Genomic DNA, 13,172 nt, shown 5'->3' on the forward strand with positions numbered 1-13,172 from the left:
TAAAATAAAGGAGAAGCTCTGTGAATTGATGGCATTTAGTCAGTCCTAAAGGTGGAATTCTTGTCATGATGATAAAATCGTGAGAGGAGAATTGATGTCTGGAGTCTTCCTTCAGGAAGGGATGAAAGCTTTCTTTCCTGGACCGTTTACCCTACCTCTTTGAAGTCCTTAAGGGTGTTTTCATAGGAAAAGTCAGATGCCCATCAAGGCCTGGCAAAATGTACAGTGGAAACGGGAATCGCTCTTCTCTTTCATGTGTCCATCATGCAAGCCCTTCATGAGACATCAGTAAGCTCAGTGGGGAAAGAGGCAGTAAGAGATATGACCAGAAGGGAGGCTTGTTGAGGTCTCAAGGGTAGATACCCAAGTGGCGGGAAAGCAGGCTCAAAGGAAGACGGTAGACTCTTTGCCTGGCGCTCTCCTTATGAAATCAAACCTTTACTCATTAAACTCCTCATTCTTGCCTTTGCTCAACAGTTACTGTCTCAATCCTAAGACCAGGCCTCAGTGGAACAGAGATGAGTGAGACATTCCGACCCCCAAGGAGCTCACAGTCTTGTGGAAAACAAAGGCTTGGGGACAAAATTTGCCGAGTTTTAAGTGGCTTGGCAGAGGATTTCAAGGGCAGAGGGCGGCACAGCCTGTTCAGCTGGGGAATCGTGGAGGGAACATTTCCATCGGGGCCTTAAGTATGAGTCTCATTTCGCAGGAAAAGAAAGGATTGGGGCGGGGAAGCCATCGCAGGTACAGAGCACTGCAGAAGCCGTGTTTAGGGGATGATGACAGGCAGGGTAACAGGAGCGCTGAGTGTGGTAGTTGCCATGGAGGAGGTGGGAGGGCTAGTCTGGGGACAGATTTAAAAACCCTTATGTGCTAGGTGGAGGCGTTGGGAATCTGTCATGGAGGCAACAGGGAACCATGAGAAAGATTTTATTGACTCTCTGGCATCTCCTTTTGGAGTCATTCTCCCCCATTCAATAATGATGTTTTCCAAGACTAGAGAAGGAGGCTGGCTCTGCCCGGTCCCCCAGGTGTGACTTAAGCCAGACCCTGAGAGTACTTACACTCCTCGACCACAGTGACTGGCTCCTCAGTGGCCACGTGACCCGCTTTGGATGGAACTCTGAGGAACATCTGTGTTCTGTGCAGTTGTTAAATGTGGTTTAGGCTGAGCTGTAAGCAGCCATAATAATATCACGTGAAAAGAGACGCTTGAAGGCAAAATGTTGGGAGGACAGAGGAGGTGAAGGAGAGGGGACTGAAAAAAAACTTACTGGTCATTCAACTCCCAGACGCAGCTCTACCTTAAGCCAGTCACCCTTTTGGAAATTTCGGTTACGTGAACCCATGAATTCCCTTTAGTCCTTAATCTTCTGTGAGAGCTGTGCTGTCTGTGCTTCTGCCTAAGGAAGTGATTGGTTAATGCACGGGTCACATGTAGTTTATTAGTAAGACGATGCTAGTCCGCCTCCCTTGTTAGCACGACTCCAGATGCAGAGTGAATCCTAAATTAACAAGGGAGTAAACCAGTGTATGGGCGGCCCCTTGTGGGGAGACCTCAGGAGACCACAGAATTGAATATAAGTATATCCCATGCAATGATCTGTTAAATCTGACGGTCCTAGGTGACGATGATGAGAAGTCGCAGAATTCCGGACACACTTTCTTCTAAATTACAGAGTATAAGACACAGGGACGGGCAAGAACGAACACAGGCTTTTGGTTTGGAAAGACAGAAGCTATTTGCTCGGCTGGTAAGACATCAGGAGGGACAGGGGTGGCTGACTTAGAACATCTAGAATTTGACTTTGATGCATTAAGATTAAGATACCCTCTCTCTCTACGGCCAGGCAGAGAAGCCAAGGGTAGTTTGATGTGAGAATCTGGAGTCTGAGAGAAGAAGGCTTTGTACTGAAAATCTGAGACTGGGAGTGCCCAGCATAGAGATGGGGTTTAGAACGATGAGAATATATGAGATCCCTGGAATCAGAAACACTTAGCCCTGGAAAATGAGCAGCAACAGAAATGATGCTGAAGGGGCCCCTCGGTGGCTCCGTCAGTTAAGCGTCTGCCTTCGGCTTAGGTCGTGATCTCAGGGTCCTGGGATCGAGCCCCGCATCGGGCTCCCTGCTCAGCGGGGGGTCTGCTTCTCCCCCTCCCTCTGCCTCTCCCTACCGCTTGTTCTCTTTCTCAAGTAAAATCATAAAAATCTTTAAAAAAAAAAAAAAAAGCAAGGTTGAAAAGTAACCACTAGTGTAGAAGGGAAATTGGGAGACTGGGCCTTGGGGAGCCAAGTCAGGAAGGTGTCACTGGGCTAGATGGGGTGACCAGCATTTACCGAATGCTGCCCAAAGGTTTAGAAGCATGACCACATGATTGCTCCAAAGACATTAATTATTACTATTGTCAATATTTCTCCATAACTCAAGGTACGGCCTTTTAGAGTTGTTTGTCTTAACGGAAGTTGTTCACAGTCAGGCTGGTATTTAATAGTACTCGCGTCAACCCCGTGCTTTGGGGAAAGAGCATCTCTAGGTTTGAGGTGACACCTAAGCTCCCTGATATCTGAGAAGTGCCTGGAGGAATCAGTAACTTCCCTAACCTTGGTGGTGCTGTAAAGACACCAGATCTAAAGATGTGTGATGAGACGTAGCTTTTTATGATGATTAAGGGATAGCTTTGGGAGGGAATGAGAAAATGCACGGTAATATGAAACATAGGGACGCCTGCATGTCCTCAGTCAGATAAGCCTCTGCCTTCTGCTCGGGTCATGATCCCAGGGCCCTGGGATCAAGCCCCACATCCTATTTCTCCCTCTCCTCCCTCTGCTCCTGCCCCCACCCTCCCACACCCCATTCATGCTCTCTCTCCAATAAGTAAATAAATACATACATACATACATACATACAATCTTAAAAAAAGAAAGAAAGAGGGGTACCTGGGAGGCTCAGTTATTAAGGGTCTGTCTTCTGATGTGGTCATGATCCCAGGGTCCTGGGATCAAGCCCTGCATCGGGCTCCCTGCTCAGCAGGAAGCCTGCTTCTCCCTCTCCCACTCCCCCTGCTTGTGTTCCATCTCTCCCTCTCTCTCTGTCAAATAAATAAATAAAACCTTGAAGGAAAGGAGGAAGGGGGCTGTTGGGAGGGAGGGAGGAAGGAAGGAAAAAGGAAAAGAGGGCAGGGTCCATGTTTGTCTGAGGTTAATTCTGCCCTGTTAATGTAGGCTTGATATACCCGTGGCTGATCCCATGATTCTAGTTAACATCATGAGGCCATAATGATATCCCCAGATACTGTCCACTCATTGATGCATTGTCTTTCTTGTCCTGTGGACCCCAAGGGACTTATAAATTAAAATACCTTAATATGCAAAAAAAAATTAGGCAAAATTACAGAGTGCCTCAAGGTCAACCATGACAACCAGACGCTTGGAGGTAGACAGTCAGTTACATGGCTGCATGATGCTCCAGATCAACAAGGCCAACCAAGTGCCAGGCTCCTTTCACAGTCCTGCTTGACATCCTCAGCGCTGGCTGTGTTTGTTGACTTGTGGTCACAATGTGGCTGCCACAGTTCTCAATCGGTCCTCCTTTCCGCACAGCATTCAGAAGTAGGAAAAATGGATTCCTATCCTCTTATCATTGGCCACCTTTTTTTTTTTTTTATCCCTACAGATTATGTTTCTCAAGAGCCTTGGGCTGACCACTGCTCAGACCCCACTGACCTTTAGAGGGTCGCAAGTCTCCTGGCAGTGGGGAATTAAATGAGCATAAATTGCTTACACTGGTCAAGGTTCATTCCCTGGGGTTGACAAATAGGTCCATTTTCTGTGAACATACTGCCACTTCTTGCCAGAATATAAGCAGGGTTCTGTTAGGAAGGAAAGGGGGAATAGATAGGCTCTTAACAGCGTCTGTCGTAGGAATTATAGCCACTAGTGATATAGGTGTTGGAGCCAGCATATGACTTGTTAGATCCATGAGAATGAATGAAACCATCCAGAAGATCCACAGAATGAGAAATAGACCAAGCAACCTCCCCCATTGATTCCAATTATAAAAGAGAGAGAGAGAGAGAAAGAGAGAAAGGAGGTGGAGTCTGAAAAGCAGAGCTAGGGAGAGATCAAAGGCGGACATAGAATCAGAGAGAAACACAATATGGAAGATAAAGCAGGAGGGCTTCACGGAGGAGGGTGGTGGCCAACAGAGTTAAGGGCTAATCAGAGACCAAGTTGGTGACGGCTGCAGATGGCCTCTGTATCTGATGACTGCAGCAGAACTGCTGACCTCAGCAAGCCCTTCTTAGACTTACAGGAGCCAATGCCAGGATGCAGGGGTGTAAGAAGAGGACAGTAATTGGGAGAATATAGAGAAGGTTGAATCTACTTCCTAAAACTTGAGCTATGAAGGTGTGGGGGTGGGGGTGATTTGGGTGTCGTATGATATATTCACAGGCGAGACAGAAATTTTTTTCCCCTTAAATTAATATTGGGATGATCGGCAATGGACTGACGTTAAAGACCGTGAAGAGGGGGAAATAAATGAATAAAACACAGGATCCCAGAAGCTAAGAGTTAGGGAACCTAGGCAAATATAGGAACTCATGAGACATGAGTGGAAGAATGAGGGATTCATATCATAGTGAGCAATTTTTTTATAGGCTGTTTATTCTTTTTTTATTTTATTTTTTCAGTGTTCCAAGATTCATTGTTTATGCACCACACCCCGTGCTCCATGCAATACGTGCCCTCCTTAATACCCACCACCAGGCACTCCTAACCCCCCTCCCCACCTCCCCTCCAAAGCCCTCAAATTGTTTCTCGGAATCCACAGTTGCTCATGGTTCGTCTCCCCCTCCGATTTCCCCCAGCCCACTTCGGCCGTTCTTCACCCAATGTCCTTTGTTATTGCTTATGCTCCACAAGTAAGTGAAACCATGTGATAATTGACTCTCTCTGCTTGACTTATTTCACTCAGCATAATCTCCAGCCCCATCCATGTCAGTACAAAAGTTGGGTGTTCATCCGTTCTGATGGGGGCATAATACTCCATTGTATATATGGACCATATCTTCTTTATCCGTTCGTCTGTTGAAGGGCATCTTGGCTCTTTCCACAGTTTGGCGACTGTGGCCATTGCTGCTGTGAACACTGGGGTACAGATGGCCCTTCTTTTCCCTACCTCTGTATCGTTGGGGTAAATACCCAGTAGTGCAATTGCAGGGTCATAGGGAAGCTCTATTTTTAGTTTCTTAAGGAATCTCCACATTGTTTTCCAAAGTGGCTGCACCAACTTGCATTCCCACCAACAGTGTAAGAGGATTCCCCTTTCTCCACATCCTCTCCAACACATGTTGTTTACTGTCTTGTTAATTTTGGCCATTCCATCTGGTGTAAGGTGGTTTCTCAATGTGGTTTCGATTTGAATCTCCCTGATGGCTAGTTATGATGAACATTTTTTCATGTGTCTGTTAGCCATTTATATGTCTTCTTTGGAGAAGTGTCTGTTCATGTCTTCTGCACATTTTTTGATGTGATTATCTGCTTTCTGGCTATTGAGTTTGAGGACCTGTTTATAGATCTTGGAGATCAGCCCTTTGTAACGTCACTTGGGAATATCTTCTCCCATTCCGTGGATTGCCTCTTTGTTTTGTTGACTGTTTCCTTTGCTGTGCAGAAGCTTTTGATCTTGATGAAGTCCCAAGAGTTCATTTTCGCTTTTATTTTCTTTGCCTTTGGAGACGTGTCTTGAAAGAACTTCCTGTGGCCGATGTTAAAGATGCCTGTGTTCTCCTCTAGGATTTTGATAGATTCCTGCCTCATGTTGAGGTCTTTCATCCATTTCGAGTTTATCTTTGTGAATGGTGTGAGAGAATGGTCGAGTTTCATTCTTCTATGCATAGCTGTCCAATTTTCCCACCACCATCTATTGAAGAGACTATCTTTTTTCCACTGGATATTTTTTCCTGCTTTATTGAAGATTATTTGACCACAGAGTTGAGGGTCCATATCTGGACTCTCTACTCTGTTCCATTGGTCTAGGTGTCTGTTTTTGTGCCAGTACCATGCTGTCTTGGAGATCACAGCTTTGTAGTAAAGATTGAAATCCGGCAATGAGATGCCCCCAGCTTTGTTTTTCTTTTTGAATATTTTCTTAGTGATTCAGGGTCTTTTCTGGTTCCATACAGATTTTAGGATTTTGTTCTGCACTTTGAAAAATGTCAGTGAACTTTGATGGGGATGGCACTGAATGTATAGATTGCTCTGGGCAGCACAGACATTTTAACAATGTTTATTCTTCGATCCATGAGCATGGAATATTCTTCCATCTTTTTGTGTCTTCAGTTTCTTTCATGAGTGTTCAGATCCTTTACCTCTTTGGTTAGGTTTATTCCCAGGTATCTTGTGGTTCTTGGTGCTATAGTAAATGGAATCGATTCTCTAATTTCCCTTTCTGCATTTTCATTGTTAGTGTATAAAAAAGCAACTGATTTTTGTGCATTGATTTTTGTATCCTGCCACATTACTGAACTGCTGTATGAGTTCTAGTAGTTTGGGGGTGGAGTCCTGTGGGTTTTCCATATAAAGTATCATGTCATCTGCGAAGAGAGTTTGACTTCTTCATTGCCAATCTGAAGACATTTATTTCTCTTTGTTGTCTGACTGCTGTTGCTAGGACTTCTAATACTATGTTGAACAACAGTGGCGAGAGTGGTTATCGCTGGCATGTTCCTGACCTCAGTGGGAGGGCTGTCAGCTTTTCCCAATTGAGGAGGATATTCGCTGTGGGTTTTTCATAGAAGGATTTTACAAAGTTGAGGAATGTTCCCTCTATCCATATACACTGAAGAGTTTTAATCAGGAACGGATGCTGGATTTTGTCAAATGCTTTTCTGCATCAACGGAGAGGACCATGTGGTTCTTCTCTCTTCTCTTATTGATTGGTTCTATCACATTGATTGATTTGTGAATGTTGAACCACCCTTGCATCCTATGGATAAATCCCACCTGGTGATGGTGGATAATCTTTTTAATGCACTATTGGATCCTATTAGCTAGGATCTTGTTGAGAATCTTGGCGTACATATTTATCAGGGATATTGGCCTGAAATTCTCCTTTTTGATGGGGTCTTGGTCTGGTTTGGGGGTCAAGGCTTCATAGAAAGAGTCTGGAAGTTTCCCTTCTGTTTTTATTTTTTGAAACAGCTTCAGGAGAATAGGTATTTTTTCTTTTATGAGTGTTTGGCAGAATTCCCCAGGGAATCCATCAGGTCCTGAACTCTGGTTTGGGGGAAGGTTTTTGATCACTGCTTCAATCTCGTTAGTAGATATTGGTCTATTCAGGTTGACAGTTTCTTCCTGTTTCCGTCTTGGGTGTTTATAGGTTTCCAGGAATACATCCATTTCATCTAGGTTGCTTCACTTATTGCCATATAATTGTTGATAATAATTTCTGATGATTGTTTCTATTTCCTTGGTGTTCTCTCCCCTTTCATTCATAATTTTATTAATTTGGGTCCTCTCTCTTTTCTTTTGGATTCATTTGTCCAATGGTTTATCGATCTTATTAATCCTTTCAAAGAACCAGCTTCAAGTTTTGTTGACATGTTCTACTATAGCTCTAGTTTCTAACTCATTGATCTCTGCTTTGATTTTAATTATTTCCCTTCTTGTGCATGGGGTTAACTTAATTTGTTGTTGATTTTCCAGTTCTTTAAGGTGTAGAGAGAGTTGGTGATTTTTCTATTTTTTTTTGAGTGAGGCTTGGGTGACCATGTGTTTCCCTCTTAGGACTGCCTTTTCCGTATCCCATAGCTTTGGGACTGAAGTGTCTTCATTCTCATTGGTTTCCATGAATTGTTTAAGTTCTTTGATTTCCTGGTTGATCTAAACATTCTTAAGCAGGATGGTCCTTAGCTTCCAAGTGTTTGAATTTCTTCCAAATTTTTTCTTGTGGTTAAATTCCAGTTGCAAAGCATTGTGGTCTGAGAATATGCAGGGAATAATCTCAACCTTTTGGTATTGGTTGAGCCCTGATTTGTGACCCAGTATGTGATCTATTCTGGAGAAGGTTCCATGTGCCCTTGAGAATGAGTATTCTGTTGTTTTAGGGTGGTGTGTTCTGTATATAGCTACAAGGTCCACCTGGTCCAATGTGTCATTTAAAGCTCTTGTTCCTTTGTTGATTTTCTGCTTCGATGATCTGTCTGTTGCTGAGAGTGGCGTGTTAAGATCCCCTACAATTGATGTATTCATATCAATATGACTCTTTATTTTGATTAACAGTTGATTTACATAGTTGGTGTTCCTATGTTGGGGGCATAAATATTTACAATTGCTAGATCTTCTTGGTGAATGGACCCGCTAAGAATGATGTAGTGTCCTTCTATATCTCTGACTACAGCCTTTAGCTTAAAATCTAATTTGTCTGATATGAGAATTGCTACCCCAGCTTTCTTTTGTGACCCGTTGGCATGAACAATGCTTCTCCATACCTTCAGTTTCAGTCTGGATGTATCTTTAGGTTCCAAATGCGTCTCTTGTAGACAGCATATGGATGGGTCCTGTTGTTTTATCCAGTCTGCAGCCCTGTGCTTTTTTTTATGGGACCATTTAGGCCATTCATGTTGAGAGTGATTATTGAAGGATAAGATTTTATTGTCATCGTGTCATCTGTGAAGTCCTTGTTTCTATAGGTTGTCTCTGTAAATTTCTGTTCTATGTCACTCTTGAGTTCTTTCTTCTTTTATAGAACTCCCCCTTAATATTTCTTGTAGTGCCAGCTTGGGGGTCATATAATCTCTTAAACTTTGCCAGTCTTGGAAGCTCTTTATCTCTCCATCCATTCTGAAAGTCAGCCTTGCTGGACAAAGTATTCTTGGCTACATGTTCTTTTCATTTAGTGTCCTGAATATGTCTTGCAAGCCCTTTCTGGCTTGCCAGCTTTCTGTGGACAGGTCTGACATTCTGATGGTCCTCCATCTGTACGTAAGGAATCTCTTCCTCCTAGCTGCCTTTAAGACTCTCTGAAATCAGGACTCATGAATTTCACAGTCACATGCCTGGATGTCTTTCTACCCTCGTTGAGCTTGGGGAGTGTCCTCTCTGCCTCTACGACATGTACTGTGGTTCCATTCCCCATATTAGGGAAATTCTTTTCTAGGATTTGTTCAACTATATCTTCTAGTCCTCTCTCTCTCTCTCCACCCCGCTCAGGGATCCCAATAATTCTGACATTGGAACGTTTTATGGCATCATTTATTTCCCTAATTCTGTTTTCATCTCTTCTAAGATGTTTGTTCCAGGCCTCCTCTTGATCCTTATTTTCTATCAGTTTGTTTTCTAGATCACTAATTGGACCTTCTGCCTCATTTACCCTAGCTGTTAGAGTATTTGGATTAGATTGGATCTCACTGATAGCATTTTTAAGTTCTGCCAGATCAGCTCTCACTTCCATCCTTAGACATTCTCTGTTGCTACTAATGGTCTTCTCCAACCTAGCCATTGCCTGGATAATTGTTACCCTGAATTTCATTTCTGCCATATTGTTTATGTCCATATCCAATAGTTCTGTGGCAGAGGTCACAGTCTCTGGATTTTTCCTCTGTTGGGTGTTCCTCCTCCTAGTCATTTTGGTGAGAGGTGGTTGAGGGGATGTGTAGCTGAATGTATCGACCATGATCCAGTCAGGATGCACCCTAGAAAGTTTTGGAGCAATTGGAAGTCACCCCCAAAAAGAAAAGAGAGAGAGAAAAAGAGAAAATAAAAAACCCAGCCAAAATTAGCCCCCAAAGTAAGATTTATAAGGTACAAAAACAAACAAACAAAAAGACTGACAGAAGTAAAATTAAAAAAAAAAAAAAGGAAAAGAAAAACCCTGTCCAAACGAAACCCAAGAATAAGATTTATATAGCACAAAAACAAATACACAGAAACACTGATAGAAGACTGAGATGGGAAGGTGGTTATAAACCCTCGATGTGGGCGAGGAAGGTTATTTTAGTTCTTCTTGGGTGTATCTTGTTATCCTTGTTGAAGGACTCAACTTTCCAGAAATACAGGGAAATTAAAACTAGTTTATATATAGAGGGAGTATTGAATAGGAAAAAAGGACTACCTTGAAGCTTATATCTATTTATGAATAAATAGCAAGAAAAAGAAAGGTATATGTATGAAAAAAGTTCAAGTTAAAAAGTTATTATGGAATATGTTGTATTAAACATATACTTGTAATGGTAAGTAGGTTAAAAAATAAAAGAACAAGATTTGTGAAAATGAATTAAAAAAAAAAAGAAAAGTTGTATCTGTGAAATATACAGGTTTGGGGCAATAGTGGGAACTTAATATATTGTTTTCCCCTGATGTTGGGGTTTTACAGTTTTATGGGGACCATGTGGTTGTTGTCTTCTTGTTCTTTTGGCTTGTCTTCTGGGGGAGGGGCCTGCCGTGTTGTTTTTCGGTCAGTCTTGCTTGGACTGAGTCGTTCTGCCCCCATCAAGGGGCTGGGCTCTGTGGAAACGGGTTTTTCAGGCTTTTGTTCTTTGGAGGTTTTTGATTCGGGGAGGCTTTTTCACCTTTTCAGAGGGTCAGAGCAAAGCAAACTGTCGGCACCCGGACCTCTGCCCCAGAGAGAAGCCCCAGTCTGCTCCCCTCTGAATGGTCCAGAACACACAGACTCCTTCTCTGCAAACTCTGCTGAACACGGCAACCTCCCATAGGCAGTGCGCACCCCCAGGCACCATCTCAGTGGTTGCCCGAGTCCCCCACTTGGCTCTGCACCCCTGTGCCACTAAAACCATGAGCAATACTGTTCCAGGTGAGCTGGATCCTGGTGGCTGCCATTGCTGGGACTGCTGTCTGGAGCCCATGCTGGGTGCACTCAGCCCCGGTGGCAGCGCAGGCCACGGAAAGCTGCGGGACCCAGGGACCGATGACTGGAGCCCCTGCCAGTCTTTCTCATGTGTGGGTGGGCGCTGGCTGTGTCCACCCTGGGACCCTGGGCCTGGTCCATGCCTGTGGCTGTCCGATCCCACCACTTGCCCCTTAAGATCTTTTGTTCTTTTTTGAGTGCTGTTAACCAGTCACCAAGCTAATGCTGGTCCCCAAGCACAGGGCACTTTCGTATTGGGGTATTGTTTCCAATGGGTAACTTCTGGTGGCTCCCTCCCCCTTCTGTTTATCCTCCAATATCAGTCCAGGCACTCCCACTCCACTGTACCTCTCCACTGATGATCTTCTGCCCCTGCAGAGATCCAGAAGTATGTAATCTTACATCTCAGGCTGATTTCATGGGTGTTCAGAGGTATTCTGGGTGACATTTAGCTCAATTCAGGGGACTGGTTGAAACAGGGTCTCCTACTCCTCTGCCGTCTTCTACATTGAGCGATTTTTAAAATTTATAATAATGGTAATAATAGTAAGTAAGCCCACTGAGCTCTTTCTTTGCCACTCCCCCTTTTAAAGCTCCCACTAGCCCTCAAACTGTCCCTGGACGTGGGCGCTATCACTGTCTTCACCCGAGGAAGGAAGGAATGCAAGTCCAGTGAGAGGCAGAGAGAGAGAGCACGCGAGAGAGAACTTGACTTTCTTCGGAAAGCCACCTTCCCTGACCACAAGAATAACGTGGGTGGGAGGAGACTGTGGGGAGGGCGCAGAGCTTGGAAGAAGTGAAGTCTCTGAAACAAATCCAAGGGGCCTGGGAAAAAGAGATGCCTGGGGACACATGAAAGGAATGAGTAGCAGAACTGAGGGCCTCGCTGAACTTAGAAACCAGAAATTTATAGAGAACCCAATCTGTGTTCTCTGCTGAGAGCAGCAAAGAGGAATAAATGGCTGATGGGGTTCCTCCTGGCTCGGAGACTGGTCTGTGAGCCTCTGATTTAGACCCAGCCCTGCGATGTACTGCCCATGGTGCAAACAGTTCCCATTCTATTTTTGTGCTTTTTTTTCCCCCCCTCTCTGCAGGATGGCCAGGCTAATGAAAGTCCTTATTTCCAAAGCCCAGCCATGCCCCCCAAGCATTCCCAGGAGCCTATCCTGTCCCCCGGGACCCTGGATAAGCACTCCCACTGCGATCAAAACGAAGCAATCTCTTCTTCCGTCAATGATGGAAAAGCAGGGTCTCCTGCTCCATCAGAAAGTCTTGCCTTGGATCTCAGAAAGCCACAGTGGAATCTGCAGCCATCATCTTGCTTCTTGGGATAGAAGGAACCGAAGTGACTGCTGAAGATCGCTTGTCCGGTGAGTTAAGGGGAAAGAACACACACTCCTCGGTTTTTCTTGATACCACGTATGGCAGTTTTGTTTGTTTGTTTGTGTATTATCCCAAGGCTGTTCCCATGATCTCAGAGACAAATTGGTGATAAATGCTCAGACCCTAAAGACATGTATATTTAGGGGGAAACAGCCTTTATTACAGAGATGTTGGTTTATTGAGTTGCAAGCAAAGATGTGGAAGAGATGGGAATTGGGGCTGCTTGAAATTGTTTAGGGGGTGGGGGGACCGAGTCCCTCCATCCAGTGCAGAGCTGAGTGAAGGCTGAAGGCTGTGGTGTCCTGTTCCAGCTTTGCCTCTGTGCACCCTCTATGGGGCCAGGCAGGACCGGAAGTCACAGGCTCTCAACCTTTTGAGAACCACAGCTGGTCATTTTCCTCACCTGGTTCCAGCTGAATCCTGCAATTCCAGCTCGTTTCATTCCCCCTTTCCCAAGCGATTTTGTGTGTTTCTTCCAAGTAGGGAGAGGTTAAAAAAAAAAAAAAAGTTAGAAATGTTCAAAAGCTTAATATCAACTCTTCTCTCAAGTTGAGGCTTAAGAATGGGAAGTGTTAACCCAGCGAGCTCCATGTGTCCCCATCCAGTCCTCCTGAAGGCCCACAGATATGACCAGGACAGGGAGGTAGGGGTCCACTCAGAGCCAGGACGATGCTGTGACGGAGATCCTTCTAAGCCTCCAACACAGCAGACTCTTCTAGCTCTGGTCTGCTCATGGCCACAAGGAGGACCTCCCAACTGGTCTTTATGTTTCTATTTCAAAAGCATCCTTTTCCAGTGGTCCAGAATGACGAATGGGATCTGAGCTATTCAGACGGACTTTCCCCGGGCTTAGAGACAAGATGATGAAAATACCTGTTGAAACCATGTTAATTGGGGTGATTCAGGGCAGGCTGTCCTGGC

Source organism: Lontra canadensis, unplaced genomic scaffold (assembly GCF_010015895.1).
Source record: "Lontra canadensis isolate GAN:19392208 unplaced genomic scaffold, GSC_riverotter_1.0 scaffold132, whole genome shotgun sequence".
NCBI classification, from domain to species: domain Eukaryota; kingdom Metazoa; phylum Chordata; class Mammalia; order Carnivora; family Mustelidae; genus Lontra; species Lontra canadensis.